Source organism: Eurosta solidaginis, chromosome 1 (assembly GCF_040869045.1).
Source record: "Eurosta solidaginis isolate ZX-2024a chromosome 1, ASM4086904v1, whole genome shotgun sequence".
In the NCBI taxonomy this organism is placed as follows: domain Eukaryota; kingdom Metazoa; phylum Arthropoda; class Insecta; order Diptera; family Tephritidae; genus Eurosta; species Eurosta solidaginis.
This window is the reverse complement of record NC_090319.1, coordinates 116,153,981-116,173,799: the sequence shown is the minus strand read 5'-3', so window position 1 is coordinate 116,173,799 and position 19,819 is coordinate 116,153,981. Positions and strand designations below refer to the sequence as shown.

At 36.2% G+C, this 19,819-nt stretch overlaps 1 protein-coding gene across 5 annotated transcripts in view; it reads right to left on the bottom strand.

Moving 5' to 3' along the window:
* Positions 1 to 19,819, bottom strand: part of bon (tripartite motif-containing protein bonus) — a 162,506-nt gene that overhangs the window by 78,637 nt on the left and 64,050 nt on the right. The window lies entirely within an intron of this gene.

The following is a 19,819-nucleotide window of genomic DNA, read 5'->3' as shown; positions in this document are numbered from 1 at the left end:
CACCTTTATACCAAAAGCTGGAAGGACTTGTCACGTGACCCTAAAGACTTCAGACCGATTTGTCTGACATTCTTCCAGCTGAAGACACTCGAGAGATTAATGGACTCTATACTAAGGGAGTCCTTGGAGGGAAATTTGTCGACATCCCAACATGCGTACATGAAAGGGAAGTCCTCGGAAACGGCCTTGCATGCGGTCGCCTCCCAAATCGAGCTTAGGGGCCGATTCGGGGCTAGTGAAACTCGTTCAGCAGTTACTGCTGCGAAGAAAGGTTCATGCCGACCTCGTAGACTCAACGGTGGTCAAACACATACGGAGAGGCACCCCACAGGGTGGGGTACTTTCTCCACTTCTATGGGTTGCCACACTTAATGAGCTCTTGATTTCTCTTGAGGACGGTTGTGGCAAGGTAATCGCATATGCGGATGACCTCGCGCTGTTAGTTAGTGGAAAGTTTCCACAGACACTATGCGATCTAATGCAAACTAAGCTTAGACTCGTGAAGAAATTGACCAGGAGTAAAGGTATATCGGTCAATTCAGCCAAAACTGAACTGGTACTGTTCACAAGGAAATATAAGGTACCTGCGTTGCAGCCGCCGGTGCTAGCGGGTACTACCATGACGCTGAGGTACTATGCCAAATACCTAGGAGTAATTTTGGATAGGAACTATCCTGGAGGGAAAACGCTCAGGAGCGTGTGAAAAAAGCAACGGTGGTACCGTACAGCTGTAGGGGTGCTGTTGCGCAAAGATGGGGACTATCACCGGATATTACCCTATGGCTTACACTGCTGTGGTTAGACCAATCCTTTTATACGGGGCATTGGTCTGGTGGACGAGCCTAGATACTAAATCAAACAAAGAAGTTCTCTAGTCTGCGTAGGGTGTACACTGCGCACCACCCCTGCGGAAGCGCTGGACACTATTTTTAATGTGTTACCAATAGATTTAATGGCCAAGCAATGTGCGGCCTTTTCTGCTCTGCGGCCTTTTCTGCTCCGCGGCTGCGAGTTATCCGGCTGGAGAGACAATGTGGATGGCCATGCAGCCATTCTTAAGAATCTGGATTTGCCTTCGTCGGACTATTGCGCTCCGTCTGTCTTTTTCGATATGAAGTACGAAGTTGTTATCCCGGACAGGGATTATTGGTTGAGGGAGCCGCCGGACCTGAGCGATAGGCCCCAGATATATACTGATGGCTCCAAACTGGATAATAAGGTGGGTAGCGGTGTCTTTGCACCTCAACTAGGGTGGAATCTATCCTTTAGCCTACCCGATCATTGCAGCGTCTTTCAGGCGGCTGCTGTTAAGGAGGCCGTCGAGCACCTTAGAAATTCTGTTCACGGCTATAACCAAATTGTATTTACTCTGACAGCCAGGCTGCACTAAAAGCGCTTTGATCGGTCTCATGTAAGTCCAGGGCAGTAGAGAAGTGCCGCAAATCTCTCAACGAGATCGCTAAGCAAACTTCCCTTAGTCTGGTATGGGTGCCTGCACACTCGGATGTACCGGGCAATGAGATGGCTGACGAACTTGCAAGAGGGAGCGCATCCGTTCCGCTTTCATCGTCTGGAAGGGATTGAACATGCCGCTCGCTACCTGTAAGCTCACTTTGAAAGGGTTTTTCCCCGAGTGTGAGATGGAGCAATCTTGAATCCTGCAACCACACTAAGCTCGTGTGGCGTGAATGGGACGCGAGACGAGCGAGACGTCTCCTTCTTCTTGAAAGGGGGGACATATCTCTGGCGGTTGGACTTATAACCGGCCACATAGCAATCGGGAGGCATGCACAACGGCTGGGTGCTCCCTATAATGATTACTGCAGAAGCGGCAAAGACGAAGAGGAGATAGAAACAGTCAAGCATTTTCTGTGCGATTGTCCAGCGCTTTGGCACAAGACGAAGACATCTCTGGGATCTCCTTTCTTGACGATCTTTGTGATCTGGTTAATTTGGAACCTAAGAAATTCCTGACGTTTGCTAAATCGACCTGTTGGTTTGAGTAGGGGAGAGATCCACGTGGTATCACAACGGGACCTTTATGGGCTTAAGTGCACTGGTGCTCGCACCGGTGGCCACACTAACCGAATCTAATACGGGTTCATTAAATTTATAAAACCTGTTTTTTTTTTTCAAGGGTGGGGCTAGCTTAAGTTTATGCCCAATCAAAAAACGAAAAGGTATTTAATTACTCTATATTTAATGCTAATTTAATACGGGTTAGTTAAATTTATTACACTTGATTTTTAAAAAATTATCCAGTGTTGGGCTAGCTTAATTTAAGCTTAAGTTTAAGCTACAACAACCCATACGCCCAATCAAAATACTTAACCGTATTTAATTACCCCATATTTAATGCTAATTTAATATGGTTTAATTAAATTTATTACACTTGTTTTTTTTTTTTTTTTTAATATCGAGGGTTGGGCTAGTTTAAGTTTAAGTCCAATCAAAAACGAAAACGCATTTATTTACTAAGGCTTAAATAGGCTCTTTTGACCAATAGCGTTTGGTGCAAATAAAAACAACTTATTTCACCATTCCAACCCGACTTTCGCTAGTCTCTCTATCCTTTTCAAGGGTGATCTGTGTATTTTAATAGCAAAAGCAATACATTAATATAAAAAAAATACATTAGTATAAGAAACAGAAAAGGAAAAAGTGCGTAACATTTAAACATTAGTAATTGCAGTATTACATACAAACAAATATCACAAAACCAGAGGCAAAAAGCACCTTGAATAATTTTATCTTATAACACATTTTTTATAGAAACACTCACATAATTGGATAACTTTAAACAATTTTGCTAAAACTTAAACTATTTCCGGTACTATTCTATAGTGGTATCATTGTCATACTAAAACGAATCGATGTTAAAGACAGAGGGAGTAGGCAGCAGCAACGTCATCTGTATCTTCCTTTTTGTTTATTGTTTTGTCTCTTCTTTGCAATATTCGCAGGCTTTCAAATGTGTACCTGGCTTTTCGTTGGTTATTTTTGTCTATAATTTTTGTGTTTTGTAGATCAGCTGCATGCCCAGGTTTGTGTTGTATGTTGACATAATGCTGTGCATTGTTTTTTTTTTATTTAATTACACCAAATTTAAACCTCTGTGAAGTTGGCACCTACATGTGCGAATAATTAAAAAAAAACCAACCGTTTGTCCCTCGTTTCTCCATGTTTGTCCAGGAAAACTTTTCGTTTGTCCACCTTTTGTTAAAAAGTTATTTAAAAAAAAAATCATGTGTGAAGTTGGCACCTCCATTTGCGAGCAATTAAAAAAAACCAAATGCCATTCGTTTGTCCAGGTTTGTCCAGGAAAAAATTTCGTTCGTCCACCTTCTGTTAAAAAGTTATTTAAAAAAAAAAAAATCGGGTGTGAAGTTGGCACCTCCATTTGCGAGTAATGAAAAAATCAAATGTCATTCGTTTGTCCATCGATTGCCCACGTTTGGGCAGCAAAAATTTTCGAAAAAACCCCAAATTTTTTTTCGCTTTATTGTGCTAAAGCGACCTCTCTGAAGTTGACAAGACAACTTTTACGTGGAAAAAATTACCTATTGGGAAAATTGCGTGAATTTGCCGTAATTTATCCGTGAAACAAAAAATTTGCCGTGGCCATATTTTAGAAAATATAGGGTGGCACGCCAACTTCACGTGAAGTTGGCGTGCCACCCTCATAAAACCACCTTAGCGACCTGCTAGGAAAATAATTCTTGCACACGAATTTGCCGTAGATAAGTGGAATATCTTATAATTTGAAAAAAAAAATTTCAGTAACCACACAGTAACAATTTCAACCCTTTCAAAAAAATCCTGCCGCGCTTGTGCAATAAGCGGATTAAAAATTTTGTAAAATGCAACGTAAACTAGGGAAAAGCTGCGACACACATCTTAGAAAATGTTCTCTATACTCCTCATACATAAGTATCACAAATAGAACAGCCAAGTGGATAGTTACGGTCATGTACACACGTACATATGTATGTACATTGGGCTTCGATTTGTATGGACGAAAGTTAACCGATATCGCGCCATCGATTTTTCGATAGGTTTTGGGCTCATGAAAAAAAGTTCCACCACTACGCATACCCAAAAAAAAATAATTTTCGAGCGTGTGAGATTTCATTTTTTGCCTTTTTTTCGACTTCGATTTTTAAGGTTTTTGCCATGACCTACTAAAAAAATGTTCATATGTATACCCTGTCCGACCCAAAAATGTCCGCTAAAAACGTTGGCGATAACAGTTTTTTGTAAAAAAAAAAATTTACAATCAAATGAACATTTTTTTAGTAGGTCATGAAAAAAATCTTAAAAATCAAAGTCAAAAAATTAATTTTCGCAGGCTCGAAAATTATTTTTTTGGGCATGCGTAGTGGAACTTTTTTTCATGAGCCCAAATCCTATCGAAAAATCGATGGCGCGATATCGGTTAATAAATCGACCCAGTCTAATGTAAATACGTTATGTATATGACCTTCCCATGTTCGTTTACTTCATGTGTGTAATTTGTTTTTTTTAATAGGTCCGACACATTAGAGATATACGCCGCCGATAAACGCCGCCGCCGCCGCCGATTAGGGTCGTTTTTCGCACGCCGCCGCCGAATGTCAAAGATATCGGCGCGGCGGCGTCCGGCTCGTTACTATATTTTCTACTGTTGTTGTTGTTGTTGTTGTAGCGATTAGTTACTCCCCGAAGGCTTTGGGGAGTGTTATCGATGTGATGGTCCTTTGTCGGATACAGATCCGATACGCTCCGGTAACACAGCACCATTAAGGTGCTGGCCCGACCATCTCGGGAACGATTTATATGGCCACATTAAACCTTCAGGCCATCCCTCCCTCCCCACCCTCAAGTTCCATGAGGAGCTTGGGGTCGCCAGAGCCTCGTCTGTTAGTGAAACGGGATTCGCCGCTCGAAGGTGAGGTTGACAATTGGGTTGGAGAAGCTATATATTGCGCTACACAACCTCGCTACACTACTCGTTTAAGACTGTTTAGGCCATTTATTGTTCATGTCGGATATGGTCGAAAGTGGTATCAACAGATGCGCATCACTGCCAGTTATAAGAAACTAATTGCGAAATTTAACTCTTTCTAACTGTTCAAAAGTATTTAAAAAAAACAAGCGTTTTCGATGTCAGCTTAACACGGACTTTGCATCACTCATTTCACCAAGTTATTAAAACAAAACACTAAAAGAAAAGTTATATAATAAACTAGCAGAGTACCCGACGTTGTTCGGGTATAAATAAAAGCAGTACTATGTAGACTAATATATTAGACTAATCCCAACCCCCATTTGTATGAGATACGCCACGCCCCTTTTTCGCTATCCCCAATATTTCCCGACGGGGTAGGGGTTACTTTTATATACCTCCTCACCTAATTTCAGTCGTCTAGCCTTAACACTTTCAGATATATTGACTACGAAAAATTCCAGTTGTATGGGAGGTGCCACGCCCCCTTGTCGAAAAATTTTTTTATATAGCCTACCATAGATTGACGCACTCAGGGTATGTCATGGCAAAATTTTGTTCGATTCCATTCTGCGGCTTAGGCTGCAAGTTCAAACATACATACAGACATACTTTCACAAATATATAGTAGAGATTTATATGCTCACTTTGCATATTTTTTTTTTTTTTAAATTACTAATGAACAATGAATTCAAATAAAATGACCCAAGGCGTTTCAAATTGTTTTCAAATTGCCCTCAAGTTGTTAAAAAGCAAGAAAAGTGCCGATTTAAAAAAAAAATGTATATTGCGATTGGCTGAAAGAATAAGCCAAATCCTTCGCAAGAACACTAGTGGTGAAGCAAAAGCTTTCCCAAGACAGTCGAACTAATGACTGTGTGTGCTATTACCCTAACGTAGTGGACCGTCGAACTAGTCTGAAAACTGATCTAAGCGGTCATCCATAATGAGCTCTTATATCATAAGGCCGGAAAACAGCAGTAAACATCTTTCAACTTAAAATCGGTCGACTTTCATTGTAAAATATCGTTTTGATTTAACGAAGACTATTGAAATAAATCATGTGAACACAAACGTCTACAAACTTTGGTCTACTTTTTAAAAATTTTATCCAGGGTCCTTGTAAAATTTTAATTATGTAGATGCGCCGAGTATTTTACGATTTTCACCGATTACGCAATGACTTCCACTTAGATTGCTTATGATTTCGAAGAAGGCGTACTTGGCCGAATAGTCACTCCCTAATGTTTCAAGGTGTTTCTTTGGTGTAGCTCGGCAGCATAGCGCGACAAAAGCATCCGTTGGAAAGTCTTCGGAGCTACACCTAGAGCTTCTAGGAAAGTGACGTCGACGAAGGTATGAGTTCGAAGTCGCAGTCCTATAGCTGGCATATGATGTGAGGGTCAGGAGGCGTGGTAGCGACTGGTGGTCGGGATTACTATTGTTCGCACATCGGGAATTGTAGCTCTTAAAAACAGCCGAAAAACTGTAGGCGCCCTGTGCCACGAAAGTGATGAGTATTAATAGACCATTAATAGCAACCGTAAGTCGCCTTTGTGCGTGACCGCAAAGGAGCCACAAATTACTTTAAGAAATAGTGTTCGCGACGATTATTAGGAATTAACCCTAGGCGAAACTACGCTTTGCACGAGATATGCAAACAAAACTGTGGCTATTTGATGTATCTCTATTTCTTTTCAGCAGACGCAGCACTACCAATTCGAAAGACCGGGGTTAGGTTCGAAGCCTCTCTGAAGTAAGTGAAGGAGGGGCAATCCCTCCGCAAGGAGCTACTCCTGAAAATTTTTGAACGGTCTGCGAGATTTCGAGGCAAAAACCTCGGTTCTTTCCGAAATGGCCAAAACGTTACTTACTTACTTACTTAATTGGCGCTTAACCGTCTAAACGGTTATGGCCGTCCAACAAGGCGCGCCAGTCGCTCCTTCGCTCCGCCAACCGGCGCAAATTGGTCACACCAAGGGAGTTTAAATCGTTTTCCACCTGGTCCTTCCAACGGAGTGAGGGCCGCCCTCTACCTCTGTTTCCATAGGCGGGTTCCGATAGAAACACTTTCTTGGCCGGAGCATCATCTTTCATTCGCATAACATGGCTTAGCCAGCGCAGCCGCTGCGTTTTAATTCGCTGGACTATGTTGATGTCTGCGTAAAGCTCGTACAGCTCATCATTAAATCTTCTTCGGTACTCGCCATCGCCAACGCGTAGAGGTCCATAAATCTTTCGAAGAATTTTTCTCTCGAACACTCCAAAAGCCGCTTCATCTGCTGTTGTCATGGTCCATGCTTCTGCCCCTTATAGCAGGACGGGTTCGATAAGTGACTTGTAGAGTATGATTTTCGTTCGCCGAGAGAGGACTTTACTTTTCAATTGCCTACCTAGTCCAAAGTAGCATTTATTGGCAAGATTGATTCTTCGGTGGATTTCAGTGCTGATGTTGTTGCTAGTGTTGATGCTGGTTCCCAAATAAACGAAGTCTTTTACTATTTCGAAATTATGGCTGCCAACAGTAGCGTGGTTGCCAAGGCGTATATGCGCTGACTCTTTGCTCGATGACAGCAGGTACTTCGTTTTGTCCTCATTCACCATCAAACCCATCTTTACCGCTTCTTTTTCCAGTTTGGAGTAAGCAGAACTAACAGCGCGGGTGTTTAGGCCGATGATATCAACACGGCCAACACGTTGATTTACGTGAAGTTAGCGTGCCACCCTCAGAAAACCACCTTAGCGATCAGCTAGGAAAATAATTCTTGCACACGAATTCGTCGTAAATTTGCCATAGATAAGTGGCATATTTTATAAATTCGAAAAAAAAATTTCAAATTTTTTATGGTGCACCGCCAACTTCACGCGAAGTTAGCGTGCCACTTTTCGAAAGCCACATTAGACACCAGTTAGGAAAATAATTCTTGTATACCGAATTTGCCGTATATAAGTGGCATATTTTATAAATTCGAAAAAAAAATTAAAATTGTTTTATGGTGCACCGCCAAATTTACGTGAAGTTAGAGTGCCACTTTTCGAAAACCACCTTAGACACCAGTTAGGATAGTAATTCTTGCACGTGAATTTGCCGTGAATTATCCGTGAAAAAAAAATTTTCCGTGGCCATATTTTAGAAAATATAGGGTGGCACGCCAACTTCACGCGAAGTTAGCGTGCCACCCTCATAAAACCACCTTAGCGACCTGCTAGGAAAATAATTCTTGCACATGAATTTGCCGTAAATTTGCCATAGATAAGTGGAATATTTTATAATTTCGAAAAAAAAAATATTTAAATTTTTTATGGTGCACCAACTTCACGTGAAAATAGCGTGCCACCCTCATAAAACCACCTTAGAGACCAGCTAGGAAAATTATTCTTGCACACGAATTTGCCGTAGATAAGTGTAGTATTTTATAAATTCGGAAAAAAAATTTTAATTTTTTTTATGGTGCACCGTATGGTAAGTGGCATATTTTATAAAAATATATAGGCGCATAGTCAGTCAAAATAAAATAGGTTTTAAATTTAGTTACAGCTTTTTGATATAATTTTCTATGAGCTATATGTCAAAAAAGCTGCAGCTAAATATAAAATCTATTTTATTTATGACAATGCGCCATAGTCTTTGCATGTTTCTTCGTAAAGCATTCCAATAATGCCGCTTAAAATATGAGCTACATATGTATTGTACATACGTCTGAACAGCAAGTTTATGATTACCTGTGCATCACTTGCGAAAGATTTTTGTATTTGAGTTAGGTAGAAAGCTATGCAAATTTTCTCCATTATACCTGCTATGGTTTTTATGCTTAAAAGAGCGTGTCATGCTGGAGCGTTCGTAACGTGGTAACACCCATCCGCAAAGATGAATATATGAAATAAAATAATTTTAAAAAATTTTTTTAAGTGTAACGATTTTATTGAAAACAATACTTAAATGAAGTAATGATAATACTAAAAGCTAGAAAATAAATAGGTAGGTCCTAGGTACTAGTCATCATACTCCTCATCGATGAGACAATTAAATAAAAGCGTTGAGGAGTGTGATTACTAGTACCTAGGACCTACCTATTTATTTTCTAGCTTTTAGTATTATTATTACTTCTTGTAAGTATTGTTTTCAATAAAACCGTTTAACTTAAATTTTTTGTTTAATTATTTTATTTTCAAGTTTTTAGTCTTTATTAATTGCCATTATTTCCCGTTCTATTTAGTTCATTTAGTGACTCATTATTACAAGGACTCTTTCCTTACAATTTATAACAATCTAAATCCTCAATACATAATCCTTCCAAAGACTTTACTCGACTCTGCGCCACGTATGCACGTCCCTCTTCCAACTCCAAAATATTTTGATGTCACTTCTACCGGACTGTATGTAACATTTGTTCCAAATATGAGCCAAATCGGACATCAGAGGTCTATTCTATTCATGTATGTATTATATGTTACAAAAAATATGAGCCAAATCGGACCACAAATACGATTTTTGTGAATATCTCGATCGTTGCGCCACCTAGCGGCGATTTTTTTCTGGTTATTGCATTGTCATCAAGTTCTGAACTATATTCCAAGTTTCAAGCTTGTAGCTTATTGGCAAGTTATTTAAATTTCAATTACAAAATTCGTTCCAACCAGCCAGCCTGTCAACTCAAGCCAAATAAAACCGTTTAAAAAATAGTAGCGATGCTGTTCATCTTTTGAAGCAACAGTTAAAGCTGGAGTCATTGGTGCCGTATGTCGTATCGCTGTATCCGTATCCCTAACGTAATCAGCTGTTTATCGTTACGACGGTAAACCAAAACCCAATTGGTTGGCTACGATACGGTTACGACTTTAGCGGCACCAATAATCGATTGCATTGATTCTCATAAGGTTGGTCGAATCAGCTGTTAAAAGGTTACCGATACGGTTACCGATAAAGCACCAATGTATCCAGCTTAAAGCGGCAGTTGCCCACCGACGTGTGCCATACGTACGGACGTTTGTCGTACGAAACACGTTTGACCGAATTCAACAAAATTTTAAACAATCATTAGGCCTTTTTGTATAATAACTGCAATTGGTCCAAACATAGCACACAAAATGTTTAATAGGCAACTCTGTCTTGTGAGAGAGCGATCAGCTGACACGTTCTTACGGAAAAAATCAAAATTGTTTTGATTTCTTCGTTCTGGGCTACGTACGTACGTGCGTTAACCGTCGGTGAGTTTTCGTTTACATTGCACACTCATAAGATAGGTCGTGACGTCCCTTATTTTAGCGGCGATAGGTTGGCGGAATAAGTTGAAAATTTTACATAATTAGTAGCTAATTAAATGCAAATTAAGTACGAGAAAAAAAAATTTATAGCTTTACAAATTTTTTTTTTATGACATTCTGCGCTAAAATAAGACTGAAGTTAGCGAAACCAATCGGCGAAAGGTTGGCGGAATAAATTGAAAATTTTACATAATGAGTACCTAATTTATTGCAAATTAACTGCGAGAAAAAAAAATTATAGCTTTAAAATTTTTTTTTATGACATTCTGCGCTAAAATAAGACTGAAGTTAGCGAAACCAATCGGCGAAAGGTTGGCGGAATAAGTTGAAAATTTTACATAATGAGTACCTAATTTATTGCAAATAACTGCGAGAAAAAAAATTTATAGCTTTACAAAATTTTTTTTATGACATTCTGCGCTAAAATAAGACTGAAGTTAGCGAAACCAATCGGCGAAGGGTTGGCGGAATAAGTTGAAAACTTTACATAATGAGTACCTAATTTATTGCAAATTAACTGCGAGAAAAAAAATTTATAGCTTTACAAAATTTTTTTTTATGACATTCTGCGCTAAAATAAGACTGAAGTTAGCGAAACCAATCGGCGAAGGGTTGGCGGAATAAGTTGAAAATTTTACATAATGAGTACCTAATTTATTGCAAATTAACAGCGAGAAAAATATTTATAGCTTTACAAAATTTTTTTTTATGACATTCTGCGCTAAAATAAGACTGAAGTTAGCGAAACCAATCGGCGAAAAGTTGGCGGAAGAAGTTGAAAATTTTACATAATGAGTACCTAATTTTTTGCAAATTAACAGCGAGAAAAAAAATTTATAGCTTTACAAAATTTTTTTTTATGACATTCTGCGCTAAAATAAGACTGAAGTTAGCGAAACCAATCGGCGAAAAGTTGGCGGAAGAAGTTGAAAATTTTACATAATGAGTAGCTAATTTATTGCAAATTAACAGCGAGAAAAAATATTTATAGCTTTACAAAAATTTTTTTTATGACATTCTGCGCTAAAATAAGACTGAAGTTAGCGAAACCAATCGGCGAAAGGTTGGCGGAATAAGTTGAAAACTTTACATAATGAGTACCTAATTTATTGCAAATTAACTGCGAGAAAAAACAATTTATAGCTTTACAAAATTTTTTTTTATGACATTCTGCGCTAAAATAAGACTGAAGTTAGCGAAACCAATCGGCGAAAAGTTGGCGGAAGTTGAAAATTTTACATAATGAGTACCTAATTTATTGCAAATTAACAGCGAGAAAAAAAATTTATAGCTTTACAAAATTTTTTTTATGACATTCTGCGCTAAAATAAGACTGAAGTTAGCGAAACCAATAGGCGAAGGGTTGGCGGAATAAGTTGAAAACTTTACATAATGAGTACCTAATTTATTGCAAATTAACTGCGAGAAAAAAAAATGTATAGCTTTACAAAATTTTTTTTTATGACATTCTGCGCTAAAATAAGACTGAAGTTAGCGAAACCAATCGGCGAAGGGTTGGCGGAATAAGTTGAAAATTTTACATAATGAGTACCTAATTTATTGCAAATTAACAGCGAGAAAAAATATTTATAGCTTTACAAAATTTTTTTTTATGACATTCTGCGCTAAAATAAGACTGAAGTTAGCGAAACCAATCGGCGAAAAGTTGGCGGAAGAAGTTGAAAATTTTACATAATGAGTACCTAATTTATTGCAAACAGCGAGAAAAAATATTTATAGCTTTACAAAAATTTTTTTATGACATTCTGCGCTAAAGTAAGACTGAAGTTAGCGAAACCAATCGGCGAAGGGTTGGCGGAATAAGTTGAAAACTTTACATAATGAGTACCTAATTTATTGCAAATTAACTGCGAGAAAAAAAATTTATAGCTTTACAAAATTTTTTTTTATGACAGAAGAAGTTGAAAATTTTACATAATGAGTACCTAATTTATTGCAAATTAACAGCGAGAAAAAAAATTTATAGCTTTACACAATTTTTTTTTATGACATTCTGCGCTAAAATAAGACTGAAGTTAGCGAAACCAATCGGCGAAGGGCTGGCGGAATAAGTTGAAAACTTTACATAATGAGTACCTAATTTATTGCAAATTAACTGCGAGAAAAAAAATTTATAGCTTTACAAAATTTTTTTTTATGACATTCTGCGCTAAAATAAGACTGAAGTTAGCGAAACCAATCGGCGAAAGGTTGCGGAATAAGTTGAAAACTTTACATAATGAGTACCTAATTTATTGCAAATTAACTGCGAGAAAAAAAAATTTATAGCTTTACAAAAATTTATAGCTAAAATAAGACTGAAGTTAGCGAAACCAATCGGCGAAAGGTTGGCGGAAGAAGTTGAAAATTTTACATAATGAGTACCTAATTTATTGCAAATTAGCAGCGAGAAAAAAATGTATAGCTTTATAAAATTTTTTTTTATGACATTCTGCGCTAAAATAAGACTGAAGTTAGCGAAACCAATCGGCGAAAAGTTGGCGGAAGAAGTTGAAGATTTTACGTGATAATTTATTGCCAAATCAAATCAAATGAAAATTTTATTAGTAGGTCATGAAAAAAACCTTAAAAATCGAAGTCGAAAAAAAAATGAAATTTCGCAGGCTCCAAAATAATTTTTTTGGGTATGCGTAGTGGAACTTTTTTTCCTGAGCCCAAATCCTATCGAAAAATCGATGGCGCAATATTGGTTAATAAATCGACCCAGTCTAATGAACGTTAAGTTATAAGAATTTGAAAATGATGATCGCCAGCTTCTTTCAATAAAATATTTACTTATGCGTATGTACTCAAGATTACCTTTAAAAAGAAATGCATTCATGGAAAAGTTGCAAAACTTCCATGTAATTGGTTCAGCCAAATTAAGTTTAATATGCAAATCGAAAAGTTAGTCAAATCAGAACTTTAGTTTGAGTCCAGCTTTGAATCTAACAAGTGCTAAAATTTAAGAGCTCTAATTTTGTGAAAGTTTTGTTTTTAATGATATGGTGCTATAAATATTAAAAAAAAAAAAAGTAATACTCCAAAATTTGAGAAGGTAAGTAATATAAATTATTATTTATAGTCATACCCCCACTCCTATTTTTAAATTATTCACATATGGAGATGCCAACTACATAGAGCTAAAATTGAATGGGCTCCAAAAAAATAACAATAAAAAATGGTATTCTTGTGGTGAAAAATTAAATTCATTATTTCAGAAAAAAAGATGGCGCGTGGACGAAAATCTAAAGTTGATCGGCGTGATCTTATAAAAGTGATGTTGAAGTACAGAGATCAAATAGTCACTTGTGAATCGACTATAATAAAAAAAACAGCGTCAGTATGGACTCACATTTCTGATGAACTTGATGGACTAATAAAACCACAGTCTTTGCATGCCTTGGCTTGCGACAAATCCCAAGAAATTCGTTGCCTGTTACTCGGATCTTCGCATGACCAGACAGGAAATTCCTCCTTGAATATCAGTAATCTAACAACTGAGGAGAGAAATTATGTAAATGAAGCTGAATACTCGACGGAGTTCCACGAATCTGGCGGCCTGAGAAAGTTTAGGATCAGTTTTACCAAGAACGAATTTGCGAACTTAATAACGACCAAAATGGAAAAAAAGGTGTCCACGTCAGATTTAAGGACGGCGGTGTGTGGGGAGACGCGATTGCCCATAAAATTTGGACGCAAACGCCGATTAGTTGTGGGTATCAGTTCAAATCCCACTATTTGTCGCAGGATGCTTCATATGGCAAAATTCATGGTAAGCTAACCTTGCTTTATCTCTGCTGCTAATGTAATTATTTCACTGTCACTGGTGAACAAAATAGTGGAAAAAATGCTACTCAAGATGGAAATTTGTTTCTAAAGTTTACATTTTTGGTACAGGGAAACTTCCCTTGGGCGGACACTCATCGTCGGCCAACCTGTGTCCGCTCAAGGGAGTGGATGGCTATTTTCCACATTTGTTAATTTTTAAAGGGATAAATTCTCACCACTTTCCAAATTAAATAAAAGATATTGATATTACATTGCCCAAAAAAAATATATATACATATATGGGGTATTCCATCCCATTTCGACCAATTTTGAACCCGACCCCTTTAGAATTAGCTGAAAGTTTTTCTTCTTTTTCTACCTTACGAAAGGCGTTTTTCAGAATTTTTTCAAATTTTTTCATCCAACTCAAAAAAAGTTATAAATTTAAAAAAAAAACACCGTTTTTGTGTTCAAAATGCTATAACTTTTTTAAAAATTGACCGTTTGGGATCTTTCTTTTTTTTTTAAATTTGCTTTTAAATGTACTTTTCGGAAAAAATACAAATAAATTTTTCAGTTTTTCGAGATTTTTCGAATTTCGCCATTTTTTTTTCTCATAAAAAACTTCAATCAATTCTGCAATCATCCCCAGTAATCCCGGAGTGGGCCGATTTTTTTTTATATTTTTTTTTTATTTAATTGAAAAAAAAAAATTTTCAAAAATAAAAATTTTTTTTTATCAATTTTAATTATATAACAAAAAATTTAAGAAAATGATTTTTAAGTATTCTTTTCTTTATATATTATGGTAAACTACGATTAAAATAACCAGGATTAATGACTGACACAGTAAACATTTAAGTTTTCTAAAAATTACCATAGTATATAAAGAAAAGAATACTTAAAAATCATTTTCTTACATTTTTTTGTTATATAAATAAAATTGATAACAAAAAATGTTATTTTTGGAAATTTTTTTTTTCAATTAAATAAAAAAAAATATTAAAAAAATTCGGTCCACTCCGGGATTAGTGGTAATGATTGCAGAATTGATTGAAGTTTTTTATGAGAAAAAAAATGGCGAAATTCGAAAAATCTCGAAAAACTGAAAAATTAAAAAAAAAACGTTAAAAATTTTTTTGTATTTTTTCCGAAAAGTACATTTAAAAAAAATTAAAAAAAAAAGATCCCAAAGGGTAAATTTTTGAAAAAGTTATAGCATTTTGAACACAAAAACGGTGTTTTTTTTTTAAATTCATAACTTTTCTTGAGTTGGATGAAAAAATTTGAAAAAATTCTGAAAAACGTCTTTCGTAAGGTAGAAAAAGAAGAAAAACTTTCAGCCAATTCTAAAGGGGTCGGGTTTAAAATTGGTCGAAATGGGATAGAATACCACATAGGTAGGTAGGTTGAACTGGCCGGTCCATGAGGACCTCACATAGACTGATTGAGTCCGTAGTGTTATTAGAAGTTTGTTTTAACGACCAAACTGAAAAACCCTATCAAAAACCAGGACCTATGTTATAAAATAACTCCGTCCTCTTGGCAAATACTAGAAGCTTCCTAGGACTTAAGCCACTTGCTGCTTCTAGATCTGACAGCTGTATCACTCCTAATAACTGGAGTCTTAGCCTGGCAAGTGCGGGGCACGAGCGCAGAACGTGCTCGATCGTTTCCTCCTCCAACCCGCACTTCCTACATCTGCTATCACTGACCAATCCTAGTTTAAAGGCATGTGACGCCAGAAGGCAGAATACCACATATATATTGCTTGAAAAATTCACATCAAAGCATGCATAACTCATTTACATACTTTCAGATAAAGTAATAACATAAATAAAAATAAGTATAAATTAAAAAAAAAATAAAATAAATATAAGGTGCGATAACCTCCGAAGAGATCTAAGGCCAAGCTCCTCTTCCAATTTGCGTCGTGCTCTTGATTTTCCCTACAAATTGGCCGGACGGGACCTACATGATTTTATGCAGGGATGCACCCTAACGTTAAGCTAATCGTTTATCAAAAAATTTCCACCGTTTCCGTTGAAACACTTCGAAATATTATCGATAAAGAAATTATCAAGATAAATTGTATCTCGTTTTTAACCGAAACGAAAAGCTTTCGTTAACGTTAAAAACGTTAACAAAAACGTGATACTTTATGTTTGAATTGTGCTGGCAATGCTATAGCCATGGTGAACCCGTAAGGTGGTAACAGCGAGCGGACATATGTACACACACAAACTCCATGTAATTTGTTTGTGTAATTCGTTGGTGGTAATGTCAAAAATACTCTGAGAAATGGTCGTACTGTCAAAATTCATTAGAAAAGTTGCAATCAGCTTGGCTAATGCTTTCACCTTTAATGACTCCGCCATCAATCAGCTTTGCCAGCATAGTTTGAAATTAATAATCAGCGATTTGATTTCGTTTTGATATGGCAGAAAACGAAACAAAATCATTTCGTTAATTTGACGTTCTTAACGTTAATAAACGAAACGAAATGACTTTGTTTCATTTATTAACGTTAATTATCGTAACGAAATGATATCGGTTCGTTGGTTATGCATGCCTGATTTTATGCCGACTCCGAACGGCACCTGCAAGGCAGATAAGTTTTCACTGAGAGCTTTTCATGGCAGAAATACACCCGGAGCGCTTGCCAAACACTGCCGAGGGGCGACCCCGCTTAGAAAAATTTTCTTCTAATTGAAAAACCTTATTTCTAAAATTTTTGATGTTACTTTGCCCGGGGTTTGAACCCAGGGCATCCGATGTGGTAGGCGGAGCACGCTACCATCACACCACGGTGGCCGCCATAAATTATACTTCAGATAATAAGTAATATAAATCCATAAATATCAGACTCATTATTTAAAAAATTGGTGAATTGTCGTTTGCTTAAGGTTTTTTTTTTTTTTTAATAAAACTATTTTTCAAATGACTTTCTAATTTTTGCAACATTTCGAACGCAAAAAGGTCTTCGCTGCAAAATCTTTTTAAATTTAAACAGCATTCAAGGCGGTTTCGCTTGTGGAAGTTTCATTAACTTCATCTGTATCTCAGCATCAGTGCTATTGTCATCAATTGTTTCTATGTTGTCAATAACAACATCTAACTCGAGGTCTGAACTTTCAGTCCATGCATTGTTATAAATGTCATAAAAAAAATTTTGTAAAGCTATAAATTTTTTTTCTAGCTGTTAATTTGCACTAAATTAGGTACTCATTATGTAAAATCTTCAACTTATTCCGCCAACTTTTCGCCGATTGGTTTCGCTAACTTCAGTCTTATTTTAGCGTAGAATGTCATAAAAAAAATTTTGTAAAGCTATAAATTTTTTTTCTAGCTGTTAATTTGCACTAAATTAGGTACTCATTATGTAAAATTTTCAACTTCTTCCGCCAACTTTTCGCCGATTGGTTTCGCTAACTTCAGTCTTATTTTAGCGCAGAATGGCATAAAAAAAAATTTTGTAAAGCTATAAATTTTTTTTCTCGCTGTTAATTTGCAATAAATTAGGTACTAATTATGTAAAATTTTCAACTTCTTCCGCCAACTTTTCGCCGATTGGTTTCGCTAACTTCAATGTTATTTTAGCGCAGAATGTCATAAAAAAAAATTTTATAAAGCTATAAATTTTTTTTCTCGCTGCTAATTTGCAATAAATTAGGTACTCATTATGTAAAATTTTCAACTTCTTCCGCCAACTTTTCGCCGATTGGTTTCGCTAACTTCAGTCTTATTTTAGCGCAGAATGTCACAAAAAAAAATTTTGTAAAGCTATAAATTTTTTTTCTCGCAGTTAATTTGCAATAAATTAGGTACTCATTATGTAAAATTTTCAACTTATTCCGCCAACCTTTCGCCGATTGGTTTCGCTAACTTCAGTCTTATTTTAGCGCAGAATGTCATAAAAAAAAATTTTGTAAAGCTATAAATTTTTTTTTTTCGCAGTTAATTTGCAATAAATTAGGTACTCATTATGTAAAATTTTCAATTTATTCCGCCAACCTTTCGCCGATTGGTTTCGCTAACTTCAGTCTTATTTTAGCGCAGAATGTCATAAAAAAAAAATTTTGTAAAGCTATAAATTTTTTTTTTTTCGCACTTAATTTACATTTAATTAGCTACTAATTATGTAAAATTTTCAACTTATTCGGCCAACCTATCGCCGCTAAAATAAGGGACGTATAGGTCGTGACAGCTGACACGCTGATGCCAATGTCTAGTATTGTACATTTGTATATATTGTACATTTGTTAAAATGTTTGTTGTTGTGTTAGTACAGTGGTCACCAAAATGAAAACTGTGGCTGTGTGAGTAAAACTAAAATCATCTTATTGGTAGTGGTTTAGTTGTTGATGAAAAACCAAGGAGGTAGGTAGTATGCACGCATGTTTGTTAACACACAAAAAGTAATTCGTAAATATGCCATATACATACTACTTTATTGCTTGAGTCTAAGGAAAAATTGAAACAATATAAATTGTTAACATTAAACCATGAAAACATTCTGCGCATGAGCGTTTGTTTGCAAAATATCTTTTCGAAAATGCGCAAATAAACAATAGTCTACTCATAATACATAAGCTAGTGTTAAACTCAGCTATATGAAAAACCGCTTATGTGTCGGAGTTTTTAGTATAAAGTGTCTAAAGTGAAACTGATACAGTAGCGATGATACCCGGATTACCTCATTAACAAATAGAATTGATACACTCAAAAAAATTACATCTTTTAATCATACTTAGAGAAAAACCTAATGTTTTCCAAAAATCATCATACTCAAAAGTGTGGATCTTTGCAGTAGTCCAAAACTTTACGTGCTCATAATCTCATCAGCCTTTTTTTATATATCATAAAATCTCGAAATACGAAAATTTTGTGTGTAAAACACAATATGCCTGAAATCATCTTTTAAAACTTTCTAATTTAGAAGAACTCATAATTTTTTGAAAAACTTAGGTAACAAAGAATTATTAAAATATTCTGTTTTACGTTTATTTGTGCAAAAAAAAATTTAATTTTCTCAGTCCATAGAAGGGATGTTTTCTTGCCAAACTGGTCTGCGACAAATCCATTAGTCAGCAGCGGTAGCCAATCAGCAAACAGGACATATTAAATTTTTTAGACCAATTCTAAATATTCTCGCGGAATTTTGTTCTCGCGGATTTTTTTATTCCCGCGGAAAAATTCCTCCAATTATTTTCTCCTAGGGAGAAGAAAAATTGGGGAATAGGAATTTCGAATTTTCGAAGTCAGCTGTTTTGTCAATTGAAATTTCGTTGCGCATTTCTTATTTTGTTTAAAAAATTGAAAAGCTTAATTATTGTTGCGAATTTGTTTGAAATTAAGAAATAAGGTATAAACAATGCACATTATTGCATTTCATGTGGTATACACTGAAATGAGTAATGAATTGGTGCCACAGCAACATCAACAGAGGAGCATAAGAAGAAGACGGCGGGTTAACACAAATCCGCCGGAGTTACCTGCTTTCATTCTGCAAAGCAATTTTCTGGCGGCCACGTCGAGTTGAGTTCGCCTTTCGCCATATGCCAAAATCTAATTAAGCATTCTTTAAAAATCCTTGCGCAATTTCTGGATGGATGCATCAAATATACAAAGAGCTCTTCCGTTGCTTATGATATACTTTTCGACTTAAAATAAAGAATATTGTTGCTGTTGTTGTTGTATTAACAGTGAGAATATTGTGGTAGAATGTAAATACATATTTTAGCGCAAATTTGTACAAATAAGTGTTCTTTCTTAAAAGAACCAATTTCCTTTAACTAT